Source organism: Camelus ferus, chromosome 1, assembly GCF_009834535.1.
Source record: "Camelus ferus isolate YT-003-E chromosome 1, BCGSAC_Cfer_1.0, whole genome shotgun sequence".
In the NCBI taxonomy this organism is placed as follows: Eukaryota; Metazoa; Chordata; class Mammalia; order Artiodactyla; family Camelidae; genus Camelus; species Camelus ferus.
In genome coordinates, this window is record NC_045696.1 from 97,849,713 (window position 1) to 97,864,799 (window position 15,087).

Sequence of the window (15,087 nt, forward strand, 5' to 3'; positions counted from 1 at the left end):
TCAAGGACATGATCACACACAGGTGGGGTACAGATCATGTGGATCAGGGGTCACAAACTTTTTCCATCAAGAGCCTGATTGTAAAGAGTTTGGTCTTGTAGACCACACAGTCTTTGCCATAAGCTGTCTTCTCCACCTTTGTGGCACAAAAGCACTTACAGATGACATGTCAACAAATGGAAGTGGCCACGAGTCAGTAAAACTTCATTTATGGCCGGAACTTGCGTTTTATACAATTTTCACGTGTCAGGAAATATTACTCGCTTATTTTTTTTCCAACCCTTTAGAAATTTAAAAACCATTCTTTGCTCATGAGCCGCAGAGAAACAAAACGGGCAGTGAGTGGGCTGGAGCTGGCGTGCGGGCTGGAGACCCCTGTCCTTGCAGCGAGGTGAATTCTCATGCCTCTGGAGCCCTGCAGGCAGTGTAAAACCAAAGAAATCGGCCATGGTTTCTGAGGGGCCTGACTACACTCTAAGTATTTTACCTGGATGGACCCAGGGAGATGTGGGGTTTAAGACAAACTAGAAAGCGCATACCCCACCCACTCCTCCTCACTTCCTTACCAAAGGACCTTTGCAGGCAGAACTTTTAAAAACCCCGCACTCATCACCCAGAACTCCTTTATAGGTTCACTGTGACTAGGTTTGCCCTGTTTATGACCCACCTCCATGTAGAATCCTAGTAATAAGGCAACTATTCAAATAAAAGCATATAAGCAACCGTGCTTAATCACAATCTTTCTGGCCCCAATCCTTGCCCCTGAGGAAGTTCAAGGGTAGGACTGGGCCAGGGATCCTTATGTAAGGCAAATCCAAATGTGATTGATCACTTTTAACTTGTTAGATTTTTTTCCTTATGCAAGAAATATATGTAAATTGAAAATTAATTCGAGGGCTGCATCCATGCTATCCGTAGTCTTTTAATAAGCATCACAGAGGCCACAAAGCACCATATTAGGCCCTAAGAGGACACAAGGGTCCAAAAGATGGGACATCTTCCCTCAGGTTGTTCACAGTGTGTGGCTACAATACAAGGCTGGCTTGAGGGGACGCTGTCACAAATATAAACACAGTGCTGTGCTCTAAATTCTTACGTGGGAGATTAAGAAAGTTTTTATGAAGGGGGGAGACCTTTGAGTTGAGGATTTAAGGATGCATAGGATTTTCTCTAGTAGAAAAGGAGGGAATGACATTCCAGGTAGAGGGCAGAATGTGAGCCAAGTCACACAGCACCTGGAAAGAAAAAACCATCAGTATGTGGAAGCTTGAGGAACTCGTTAACAACGGAGATCTGATCTGAACCAGGGTTTCTCAAGCTTATCACTGTTGACGTTTTGAGTCGGATAGCAATTTGCAATGGGGGCTGCCCTGGGTGTTATAGGATGTTTACTGACATCAACCCCGATGCCAGTAGCACCTTCCCCCAAGTTGTGACAACGAAAAAATGTCTCCAGGCACTGCCAACTGTCCCCTGGGGGACAAAGTCCTGTAGAGAAGCAGTGTGCTAAAGGCACCAACAGCACTGAGCTCAGGAACAGGAGGAATAGACGTGTGTCTTAGGAACAGCTCTGGCACTTGTGCTCCCAGGGTGGTCCTTGGACCAGCAGCAGAAGCATCACTTGGGAGCTTGTTAGAAACGCGGAGTTTCAGTCCTTACAGACCTAGTGAATCATAATCTACATTTTAAACAAGATTCCCAGCCATGGGCACATTCAGGTTTGAGAAGCACTGATCTAAAGCAGAGTCTCCTAGTTTTTTTCTATTACATCCTTCAACTAAAAGTGTGTTACAGTCCAACCTTCATAGATATATGGTTATTAATTAGATATTTGTGCCACTGTATTCATGTATTTTATGCATTTCCAAAGATGCACACAAAATATAAAAGTAAAAGGGAGGAGAGAGAGTCTTTTTTTATTTTAATATTTTCTTCCTATTAGTTTTTGAAAACCACACCTGGAGAGGATTAGAGAAGGGGAGAAACCAGAGGCCTGGACATCAGGCAAATGGCCTTCCAGTCACACAGGTGACAGATCGTGAAGGTCTGACCCAAGGCAGTTAAATGGGAACACACACTCTTAATAGTCAAAGCCTTTTGTGATACTTTAAATGTATAGACATATTTAAGTATCCACCACTTTAAGCATCCTTAGTTGTGAAATAGTCTAGAACAACCCAATTGTGTTAAAGTCAGTGCCTCATTTCCTCAGGCAAGGAAATCTCTCTAGCATTAGACACACCCATGGATAGAGGGGTTGGTCATGTTAAACAGCTCCGTAGCTGGCTTTAAAGTTCTCAGGGCCTCTGAGAATATCCATGATACTTTCTGTGCATGTTTTGTTTATAAATATTATTTCAAATCTTTGTTGAATATAATACACTGTGACCCCCCACAGCAATTAATGGAAGAGGGTCCGGAAATAACCAAGGCCTGACATTTCAGGATGAAGTGAACTGGTATCTGATCAGCACGGGGAGCCAGTCTGACCTGCACACGGTTCACTTCCACGGCCACAGCTTTGCGTACACAGTAAGAGCCCTGGGCAGCTCCACTTAATTACTGTGGTAACTTGTAATCCAAGGGTGGGGCAGCATGGCAAGTTAACAGGACGGGAAAGGAAACGACCAAGCCAAAACCGAGGTTCAATACATACAATCTACAATATAGCTGATGCCAGTGAATAATTATACATTTAGCACTTTATATCCCACAGACATCGAGAAGTGCTTGTGAACACACGAGTGGCATTTCTTACTGTAGTCTGACGTTACTGAAGAAGTGAAAAGACATCTATCTATAACCATCTTTAGTTTCACCCCTTCTATCCTTATTCTTTTAGTTTTCAAACACTCAGTAACATAAAAGAAAAATACCTTGAATAAACATATACATTTTGCCACATTTGCTTTCTCTCTCTCTGTGAATTTTTCTGAATCCAGTTGAAAGTAAACTGCAAACATCATGTCTCTTCTCCCCTCAATTCTAATGCACATGCATCCTAAGAGTAAAGACAATCTCTGCCTCAACCACAATAACAGTATCACACCCCTCAAAGTTAACATTAATTCAATAACGTAACCTAACATACAGTCCATTCAAATACCACCAGTTGTCCCCCAAACACTCTTTGTAATTTTTTTTAATTCAAGATCTAATAATTTATACTTAGCATTTGGTTGTCATTGCCATATCTTTCCTAAAATAGGAGACTTCTGCCTTTTTTCTCTTAATCTTTCATGACATTTCACGTTTGAAGAGTCCAGGCCAGTTTTCTAGAATGTTCCACATTCTGAATTGTTCTAATTGTTTCTCCGTGACTGGATCCACATCAAACATCTTTAGGAAGAACACTGCATAGGTAATACCGTGTACTTCCCACACATCGCATCAAGAGGTACATGATGGCAATGCAATATATTGTATATGTTTAGTCAAATGGTAACAATTCTACCTAATAAAACTGAAAAATGAAAAGAAAAAATAAACAAGGACCTACTGTATAGCATGGGAACTATACTCAATTCCGTGTAACAAGGTATAATGGAAAAGAATCTGAAATGATATGTATTTGTATGTGTATAACTGAATTGCTGTGTGGTACCCCTGAAACCAACATTGTAAACCAACTACACTTCAATAAAAAATAAAATTTAAAAAAAGAGGTGCATGACAGCAGCGGGTCCTAATACTGTTAAGGCTAAGTTTGATGACTTTATTAAGGTGATGTGTACCATTCTCCCCATTTTAAAAGTGTCATCTTCCTGTTGCAATTAATAAGTAGTCTGTAAAGTGACTTTTATATATTTTATTCTACACCAATTTTTCATCTTGTAGTTTTAAAAAGAATCCATTGAGGATCCTTGTCTGACTCAATTTTTATAATGGGGGTTACAAATTGTGGCTTTCTAAATCCATCATTCCTTTAACATTTGATATAAAATTAAAATGTGGAGCTAGGTGTCAACTGGTTTTATGGTAGCTTTATTATTATCATATTATTGCTGTCTTTTTTTATTTTATGGGTTCTTAGTCTCTTTGTATCTTCTGTCTAAATTGCTTTCCATCACCCTACCAGTCATAACTTGACAGTTTTTTTTAACTGACCACTTTCTATGGGGGTTTCTCTAATTTATTATAAGTATTTTCAATTTTATCTTTTCTCTTTCTCTTTTTAAGTTAGTTTCATTTATTTGCTTAAAGAGCATTCTCTTTATTTCCTCATCCTAATCCCTTATATAGACGTGAATGTGCAATGGAAGACTAATTGTATTTTATGCCGTGACACCTCAAACTTTTAACCCAACCACTTGGCATGACACAGTCTGTCTTTTACACATAGATAGAAGCTTCACATAAAGCTTGCCTGAATTCTAGGTGTATTCTATTCAGTTCATAGTTTCTTTAATGCTCTGGGCCTATCATAGAAATAAATAAGTGTGCATGACTTACTTTACACAAAGCTTTACAGGCGTGTTTCTTTCTTTCCTTTAATAAACAAATGTATCCCTCTTAAACCTTTCTTTTTGTTGCTTAAAAACTGTTTTTAGTACAGGGAATTTCATATAATAAAGTAGACAGAATAATATAATGAACCCCTTCACCCACTGCCCAGGTCCAACAATCATGACCTTTCCATGCTTCTTTCTGTGTTTTTAAGGACAAGCCTAGATTTTAAGGTTGCTATTAATGAGAGGAGATGAGAAGAAATCAGTTATCTTTCAGGGGTTACATCTACATAAATGACCGTATTATAAGGTGTCCAGTTAAGTGGAATGCATGGTAGCATTTCTATAATGATAGTTACGGCTGGCCTTTATTCAGTCTGTATGTGCAAGATGCTGTGCTGAGTGCTTGGCGTGGATTTCTCATTAAACCCCTACAACTTTCCTATGAAATAGGGACTATTTTATCACCATTCTGTAGGGAAATGAAATGAAGGGTTAACAAGACAAAGAACTTGCCTGGAAGCAGGAAGTGTTAAATGTAGGACTTGAACCCTTGGGTCTCACTCCAAAGCCCCTCACTCTTTTTTTGTATTAAAGTTTAGTAGATTTACAATGTTGTGGTAATTTCTGGTGTACAGCATAGTAATTCAGTTATACATATATATATATATATATATATATTCTTTTTCATCTTCTTTTTCATCATAGGTTATTATAAGATATTAAATATAGTTCCCTATGCTATACAGTAGGACCTTGTTATTTACCTATATATTTGTATATAGTAGTTTGTATCTGCTAAATCCAAACTCCTAATTTATCTCTTCCCCTTTCCTTTCCACTTTGGTAACCATAAGTTTGTTTTCTATGTTTGTGAAACTCTTTCTGTTTTGTAAATAAGTTCATTTGTATCATTTTTTTAAGATTCCACATGTAAGTGACACCATATAATATTTGTCTTTCTCTGTCTGACTTACTTCAGTTAGTATGACAATCTCTAGGTCCATCCATGTTGCTGCAAATGGCATTATTTCATTCTTTTTGTGGATGAGTAGTATTCCATTGTGTCTATATACCATGTCTTCTTTATCCAATCACCTATCGATGGACATCTAGGTTGGCTATTGTAAATAGTGCAGAGCCCTTCACTCTTAACCTCTTCACAAAGCTGCATCCCTTCAGAATGATCCTTATTTATACCATGGAGCCTGGTATCACCCGCTATAGACTCTAGTCACTCACTCTACCCCCATCACAGATGGTCACAAGCAGTCTTCCCCCTTCCCTTGAGGAGGGATTTAATTACTCCAGCAATGATGCAGCTGCTGGGCTTTATTCCCGGGAACATCTACGGACAGCAGAGCAGCCCTCTGGGGTTACTAGCTGGATCTTGGGACCAGCCAGCCAATCACCTCCTATTTTCTAAGGCTGTGGTTTCCCTTGCTGCCAGGGCTCCAGGTACACATGGGACATTTACTGGTACCTTGGACCTTGTCAGTTCTTAGTTAACATTGTTACATATTGTTCTCTAAATTTTATGACATCTTAGAAGTGTACCTGTGTCATCCATGTTATTGTCACCTTCAGTGCAAAATTATTTTCTCTAAATAGCAATGGCTCAAGCCCCTACTCTGCCTCCAGCCGGAGACTGCAGCCTTCCCCCTCCTGATCTCCCAGTGTCACCAGGGAGTCTGGAGAGCCTGCATTTCTTCTAGCCACTGCCAGCTCTCATTTCCTGCTTCTGCTCAGCTTCCTTGCTTCTCCCCTCCTGTGGCTGGTATTTTCCCATGTCTCGGTGGAGTTCCAAATTGGAGCGCACCCCCCCTTTCCTGTGATTCACCTAAGCAAGCACAAAATCAAGGCCATTGTCGGTCATAGACTTCAAGTGAGGGTTTGAGGGTAAGTGAGAGGGTTTTGGGTTTTTTTCTGTATTACACAGTGAAAGCAGTACTATTTGTTGCCGCCATTTGACATTAACCTCCCCTGACTTCAGTTATCCCTCCACTGTGCACGCTGGGAACCTCTGACTCTCCTGCTTTTTACTTTCGCCCTCAAGACTTCTTTCTCAGTGTTCTTCCTTTCCAGACCTGACTTCTCTCCTGACCTTGAGCTGCACTCTCCAACACATCCCCCATCCTCCAAAAACCTCCTATCTGTCATGCAGAGAACTTCATGAAATTTGTATTCTCTTCCTAACCCATCCGAGCCAGTCCCCCGGCTCCATTTATCAAAATCAAAATAGCCCTGTACTATACAGAAGGAATTTTGTTTTTTTTTTTAAATCTATTTTTAAATATAGTGGTTAACATCTGCAAATCTCAAACTCCCAAATTTATCCCTTCCCACCCTCTTTCCCCAGTAGTCATAAGATTGTTTACTATGTCTGTGAGTCTGTTTCTGTTTTGTAGATGAGTTCATTAGTGTCCTCTTTATTTCAGTTTAGTTTAGTTTACTTTAGCTTAGTTTCCACATACGAATATTATCATATGGTATTTCAGTATCTTGTAATAACCTTTAATGAAAATGAATATATGTATATATATGCAAAAAAATTAAAATAGCCTATGGACAAGGTAGTCTCCCAAACATCAGGTTCTCTGCTTCGGAGAGAAAATAGCCATGAAGCCCTCAGCCCTCAGGCCCAACCCCAGACAGCAGGCATAGCTCCTGTCCTGTCACCCTGAGTTTTCCTGATTAGCTGCATCCGGAGAAACGATCATCTTCACATCACCAACATTCCTAGTTAGAAATATTTCAGTTAAAACCCTTGGATAAACAGCAAGTTTCTACTGTATAGCACAAGGAACTATATTCAATATCTTGTAGTAACCTATAACGAAAAAGAATATGAAAACAAATATGTGTATGTATGTGTATGATTGAAACACTATACTGTACACCAGAAATTGACATATTGTTAACTGACTATACTTCAATTTAAAAAATCTAATCATGAGGAAACATCAGACAAACCAAAAAAGGGAGACATCTACAAAATAACTGGTTTGTATTTTTCACAAGCAACAAGGTTTTGAAAGTCAAGAAAAAACTGAAGAATCATTTCTAACTGAAGGAGTCTAAGGAGCTAAGACAGCTAAATGAAACAAGTGGCTTCCCACTGGATCCTACGATGACATTGTCAGGACAATTGGCAAAAGCTGCAAGGGATACGGGGACGAGGTGGCAGATTAGATGGTGAAATGTATTTGTGTTAATTTTCTGATTTTGATGATTGTGTCATGGATATATAGGAGAAGGTCCTTGTTTATAAAAAATATACATACCACAGTTTTGGGAAGTAATGAGAAAACATGTCAGCAACTTATTCTGAAGTTGCTGAGGAAAACCAAGCTATTTTCACTATACTTTGAACTTTTTTGTAACTTTGAGATTATTTCCATTTTATTAAGTAAAATAGCAATAACAATACTGATGATGATGACCAAAAAAAAAAAAAAAAAAACCACACACACACACTTTGGGATTTGTGAAACTGGTGTTCTCTGCACTAGAGTGTTCTGTATGAGATGCTGAAAAGGTAGCTAACACTGACAACAACACAGGCATCCTTTTAGAGTGAGATGTTTGCCCTGTGGCTTGTCACTGAATGTCCTGGGACTTGCTCCTCCTCCAAACTCTCAGCTGCACTCAGAGGAGAAGCGCAGTGGTACCTAAAGCTTTCTGACCATCACCTAACAAAATATACAGAAATGAGGAGTTACAGCAAATGGTAAGGTGTGTAAATGACTGATACCTCTTATATGCTATTTAATGGTGTTTTGTCTTTTTGTTGAGGATTCGAGACTGTATCACTCTGATGTTTATGACCCTCCTGGGGCCTATTAAACTGTGAAAATGTATCCAAGAGATGTTGGAACCTGGTTATTTCACTGCCATGGCAGTGTTCACCTTGGTGCTGGAATGGAAAGCACTTACCCTGTAATCGAGTGAACAGGGAAGCCAAATTCATTAGAAGTGATGGTATTTAAACTCAGTGTTTATATAAGAATATCAGATCCACTGGACATTTACATGATGTGATACACCACTCATTCATTCAAAGATTGCTGCTTTGATATGACCAAGGTACCCTAGTTTTATTTTCTTTATCAAACTTAGGTAACTGTGTCTGATCTGATAAAAGATCTTAGAGTTAAATGTAATTTCTAGATTTATATAATATATGCATAAGGATTTGAACAGAAAATTCATAGAAGATGAAATACAAATGACAATTGAACCTATAAAGATATCTAAACTTGCTCATAATCAAATCACTTAAAAATTGCATTTAAACAACAGTATGGCAATTTTTGAATGAAGAAGCTATCAACTTGGCAAAGATTTCTTTTTTCAACTATAGTGTCAATAACAGTGTAGTGAGATGGTGCAGTGCACAGACTTTGGTGGAAGTATAAACTGTTTCCACAACTCTGGAAAGAAACAAAGTAACAATTCTAATTAATTTTATTTTCACATTCAAGTGACACTTTATTTCCTCTCATTCCCAACTCCCCTTTCTCCAACACATTTTATTAGCACCTTCAATATGAAAACGTGTCTTTGTTACTGAGATTTCCATCAGTTCCTTAGTTCCTTAGTTCCTTAGACCATTCACGAATTCATTGTCCTTTGGTCTTTCAACAGAATCATTCTAATATTTTGACTCCGTAATTTTACCTGCCAGTTGATCTCAGAAAATTATCAACAATGCTGAAAAATATTTATCGCTGTGTTATTTTGTGCTAGTGGAAAACTTGAAAACTAGGAAATTTATCAGTTGAAATATTATCCAACTTTAAAATTCATGCCTTAAACTGTTAATGTGAAAATGCTTATAATATAATACTAAGTGATACAAAAGGAGTTTACAAAATAGTATTTGAAATATAATCCATATATATAAAAATATATATAGACTAAACAGAAATGTACTGAAATGTTAATGGTGACTCTGTCTAGGTGGTAAAATTATGAGTGAGGTTTATTTCATTCTTGTGCTTTTCTGTTTCTGCCGAGGTTACAGTAATGTTTAAATTATTTTTAAAATCAGGAAAACCATTGGGCACGTATATCACATGCTGTTTAAAATATTCTGTGCTGCCCTGCATCTCTGTGGGTATTTTGTCCTTAGGGGGCCTTCGAGGGGCTGAAGGGGCAGCTGAAGCTGGGGGCAGAGGGTCAGTGTGGACTGTTCCTCAGAATCCTCTCTGAATATAAGGGCTACCTTTTTCACAAAAACAAAAACTTAGCCCAAAATATAATTTTTACCTACTACATCATATTACTACCAACACTAATATTATTCATAATCCAGGTATAGTCATTATGACCCTTATTCATATAATCATTCGTATTCATTCTTAGTAGAAGAGATTTGGGGGTGCTGTCCAAGAAACAAATCCCCGATTTATAACATGGTTTTTTTGGGAAACTTAATTTTGCATTACAAATAATATAATATAAAATAATATAATATAAACTTGATTGGGTTTACAGGTCTTCTGTCCACATGGCAGAATGACACTGATGTTGCTATCGAAGTAGGATGTAGATTTTTTTCTTGCCAAAGCAATGGCAGTCATTTTAAGGATGTTCTTAAGACATATATGAACTTTGTGTTTTTTTCCTTAAAGGTATGTAATCATTTCAGTTTAATATTCCAACCTAAAACTCCACGACTTTCTTTCCTACTGCATGTCTGCCTGACATGAATGTTGACAAGTCCAGGGGCAGAGCTAAAGTTGCAGAAAGAAGAAAAACTTCAGGGATGAAGGAGTGTACAGGGGGCCGTCTAAAGACTTTCATGGAGAATGTGCCAGGAAAATTAGCTTGAAATAAGAGCTTTCTTGGAAAACTTTGTGTATAAGCTGCTTTCTCTTTCTGTAAACTGTTGTCCCTAGAGTCGAGTCTGCAGGGGTGTAACAAGGCTTTTAACAAACAGCAGTGGGGAGGGGGTCAGCAAGAGGGCCAAAAAGAGCAGGTGCAGACAGAAGTCTAGCTCAGTTTAAAAAAATACCATCCAAGACTTTAACCTAAACCGTGACATTTGCAGACATTTTTTTAAAAAAATGAAATTCTCATAGCCTGGTAAACATTGCAGTCAGTCTTTAAAATGCAAATCCATATACTGTACTGCCCCGTAGGCTTGGAAGATCACAGGCTTCAGAACATATAAGCTCTAGTTTTCCGGAACCAAAAATAACGACTCATGCTCTGAACTTCCAGCTAGCAATAGTAACAGCCAGGGTGCCTTCTGCTACAAGTAACAGAAAACTGAGCTAGGAGGGGATTACCAGTGGTGTTTGTCTCAGATTGTTTTTTTCTTTAAGTTAGGAGACAGGTGGATACTAGCGTTTGTTCAGCAACTTGATGATGTGAGAGCCAGTGTCTTTAATGCCTCTGGCCTTTCCCTCGTGACTGTTGCCTCATGGTTGCAAGATGTTTACTGCAGCTCCAAATATTACTTCCAGGTTGAAAGCGGAGAAGAAGGGAAAAGGAGTGGCACCAACCACACCTTTTCGTTTCACCAGGGAAGCAGAACTCTTGGAAGGAGCCCCAGCCAACTTCTGCCTGTGTCTCACTGGTTTTCATTACCTCACTGTCTGGCTAATTCTAACTGCAAAGAAGACTGGAAACGAGCTTTTGTGGCCTCTGCAACGAAAATAACAAGGAGAAGGAATTTAAAATGTCTTGTGGTTTGGCTAATAAGCCTCTAACTTAGACAATAAGTAAGAGTGTTTGAAATCAGGAATTGGCTAAACAAAAGGGTTCAGCATGAGAACTGAAACCAAAGTCAGACTTTTCCCTTTTTTACATCTTAATTTCATAAATAATACATGAAAGCAAATCCCTGACATCATATCATTTCACCCAAAATACTCCAATATGTGTCTTCAGAAGACTTTAAAAAATTAATAAACTAATCATGCTATTGTAACATGAAACAAAATTAACAATACTACTTCACTTTTTGATATTGAAACTAACCAGAACCTGTAAAATATGGATGCAACTAGAGTCACCCCCTCCCCAGGAAGCATACAAGAAGCGTAAAGGTAGTGCTGATAAAATTGAATATTCTTCAGTAAACTGAAAAAGATGTTGCCCAAATCTCACCAAGAATAATGCCTAATTCATCCACTCCTTCATTTATTTAAGAGCACAATCGTAGGCTTTAGAATTCGGAGATGGACAGGAGTCACAGACTATTAAAATAGACCCTGATTTAACTGGTATGTGAAGTGTGATTTGGTGAGTGGAGTGGAATGGAAGGGCTGCCCTTTGTATGCATCCTTAACAGGGAAGAGTTAAAGACTAAGAATGCGTCAGTAGGATGTGTCTCCTGTACAACTGCAGGAAGGTGCTCTTATCCTAATGATGACTACTGTTTTTAAACAGAAATATTGTTAGTGCAAAGAAATCGAAGAAAAAAAAGTAAAGGAATATGCTTTATGGATACACACTCTTTTGTTCAAATTTTATACTTCCCAAGAAAACTGTATTTCAAAATACGATATTGTGAGTAGATCTATAAACAAAACTTTTCAAAAGACCAATAATATATGCCCATCTCCCTTTACTTTCCAATGATAAATTGTCATATTGATTTATTCTCCAGGTCTGGCTGCAATCAATCATCAGCCCTCTAAACCTGATCGTCTTTATGCAAATAGAGAAAATGAAGTTCTGAATCTGTCAACTGACAACCCAATCATCTTTATGCAAATAGAGCAAATGAAGTTCTGAATTTGTCAACTGACAACCAAATCCTGGACAGACCCCTTCCAAAGTGCAGGGAGCCATGGAGGTCCAGCCTAAGACGACCTGGAGCCATGCTCGCAGGACCTCTGGAGCACAGTGCCTATCTGGGTCACTCAAGCCTGTAATAGAACTCCAGCTACTCTACTCACTAGCTGTGGAGTCCTGGGCAAGGTATAAAATCTCTCCCATGCATGGTTTCTTCATCTGTAAAAAGGACAATAGACCAAAATGGAATCACTTATGCTAACTCTGGTGTCACAAAACTGAGATTTAATACTTAAAATTACAGTTTTGCCTTCTTCCAGGAATGGGATTTTAGACCAGTTAGGCTGGAATTACTTGGTCAGTGCTAGTGAGATGATCTGCCTGGCAGACCCCTGTCGCCCCCTAAAGGAAGACGGCCTTGCCATCACCAGTCCTCTCTTTGCTAGTGCAACTTCCTTGTCCTGCTCTCTTTTGCCTGTAAAATTCTCATTGTGTACCACTCCTCGGAGCTCCCTTCTGCTTGCTAGACAGGATACTGCCCTACTCGTGAGTCAATGAATAAAGCCAAATTATATTCAGTTGAATTTTGTTTTTTAATAGTGGTGTTCTGTAGGCAAAATAATGACCCCTCCCAAGATGTCCACATCTTAATCCCTGTAACCTGTGAGTATGTTAGCTTATATTGCAAAGAAGAACTAAGGTTGCTAATCAGCTAACCTTGAGATAAGGAGATTATCCAGGATTGTCATGGTGGGTCCTTAATAGAAGAGGAGGCAAAAGAGGTCACAGCGATGCAATGGAAGAAGAACTCCACCTGCCACTGTTAACTTTGAAGATGGGAGGGGGCCATGAACCAAGGAATGTGGGCAGCCCCTGGAAACTGGAACAGGCAGAAAACGGCTTCTCCTCTAGAGCCTCCAAAAAGAAACACAGCCCCAACTGACACCTTGATCTTAGTCCAGTGACACACATGTCAGATTTCCGGCATACAGAACTGTAAGATAACAAATGTATGTTGTTTTAAGCCACTAAATTTGTGGCAGTTTTTTACAGCAGCAATGAAAAATGAATACATCTGTCTGATTGGTTGTTGTGAGAATTAAATGAAATAAAATTTATAAGACTGTTGCACTGTGCTGGCACATGGTCATCAGCTAACAATTGTGAATAACTGCTATTGTAGTTAACAGTTATTCGTTCTTTTAATATTTATTAAGCTCTGTGTCAAGCCCTATGCTAAGGGCTTGGAATTCGATATAAAACCAGGCATAATCATTTTCCCCAAGGAGTCCCAGTCTACCTGAGGCAACAGTCACACAAAGAGATTATTCAGATATGAAACATGTATTAATTGTGTTTTTAATTTTCAATATTTTATGATGCTTTGACATCTTCAGAGGACCTTGCTAGCTGGGGAGAGACTGCCATTCCCAGAGCTAGTTAATTCCTAGAGATAGTAAACAACCTGTCAATGAGCCAGACTTTTATATACAAACCAAACAATCGCAAGTCCATATCCCCAGCAACATCTATCACCTAACTCTCCACACCAAGCCAATACTTCCTTGCCCTAAATCAACCTGAGCCAAGTACCAGATGACCAGAGGCAGTCCCCATGCCCTAAAGCCTGCTGGAAGTATTCAGACTAGCCAGTCCTGAACTGTTTATTGTGCCCTGCCTTGTCTTTTTCACAGAAACCCCAATAAAGCCTGTGGCTTATGCTTCCCCCTGGCTCCTGCTACTGAGCCACTCTGGTGCCTCTCCATGTGACTCTCTGTGACAGGTCTGCCTCTCATTTCCAGGGGATCTTTGAGTCACAATACACTTTTCTTTCAATGGCATTGGCTTCTTCCTGTCATCACTCAGTCACCTTTTGTAAATTAAGACCTGGACACAAATCAAAGCGTTAAGCACTATGCAGAGTGCATCACCCCAGCATGGAAGAGAAGCAAGAGGGAATGAGATCAGGCAAGGGAGGGAGACTTTTCAAGAAAGCCACCCATGGAAGTTCTATGTAACAAACCTTGTGAATAAGTTATTCTTTAATCTTTTGTAAAAATAATTCTAGTATTGTGGTTCTCTTTTAGTGTTAATAAATCATATATCTAGATTTATATATCATTCAAGGGAGTGAGGGGAATAAGAATGAAGGAATAACTGAAATCCTTTGCCATTAAAAAAAGAAATCCCCTTTCCTATAGTACTGTAGACATCAATACCATCAAAGCTTTTGCTAGATTAGAGTTCTGGCTTTCTCTCTCCCCCTGCCCATGACCTCTCTACCTGCCAGAAGGTGACGAGCAGGGCCTTGACCCACTAATGGGCAGCCAAAGGGGATGGAGCAGCCAAAGACTTGTCTGCATGATCATCCTCTAAATAGTCCCGAACGGTAGAGGATCAGACATGCTCACCCTGGGCTAGGTCATGTCAGGGACTCATTATCAAAGTTCTGTACGTGACTACACTCACTGATGAAATTCCAAAGTTACACAACTTCCTGCAAAAAAGAGCACCAGTGGTGGTCTGACCGGTCATGGCCAGAATGACCTGCTATTTTATACTCAGTGTCTCCTGCTGTCACAAAGTGAAGCACTGTCCTCAGTGGTTTATATGTTAATAATTCTGATGTTATGGAGTAGAGGTTTAGAGCCAATTCTCATGGATCAACAAGAAACAAACTAGAGAATATAAACAGGAATAGTGGAGGTAACGAGAGACTGAATCTTGACAGACAGAAATAAAACTGAAGCGATATTCTGTAAAAAAGAAAAAAAAATGATTGCTTCCTTGATTTTAGCTATAATCAGTCCCAGAATCTTGGTTACTAAATACAGATAAGACCCACCCAGTCCAGAAATCGTTAGGTCAATAAGAAATTGTGGGAAATGAT

General features: G+C 39.1%; 1 pseudogene; it reads left to right on the plus strand.

The window, feature by feature from the left end:
- The window catches only part of LOC102509433, a 29,907-nt pseudogene extending 21,495 nt beyond the window's left edge, over window positions 1–8,412 (plus strand).
- Window positions 8,413–15,087: the final 6,675 nt, after the last annotated feature.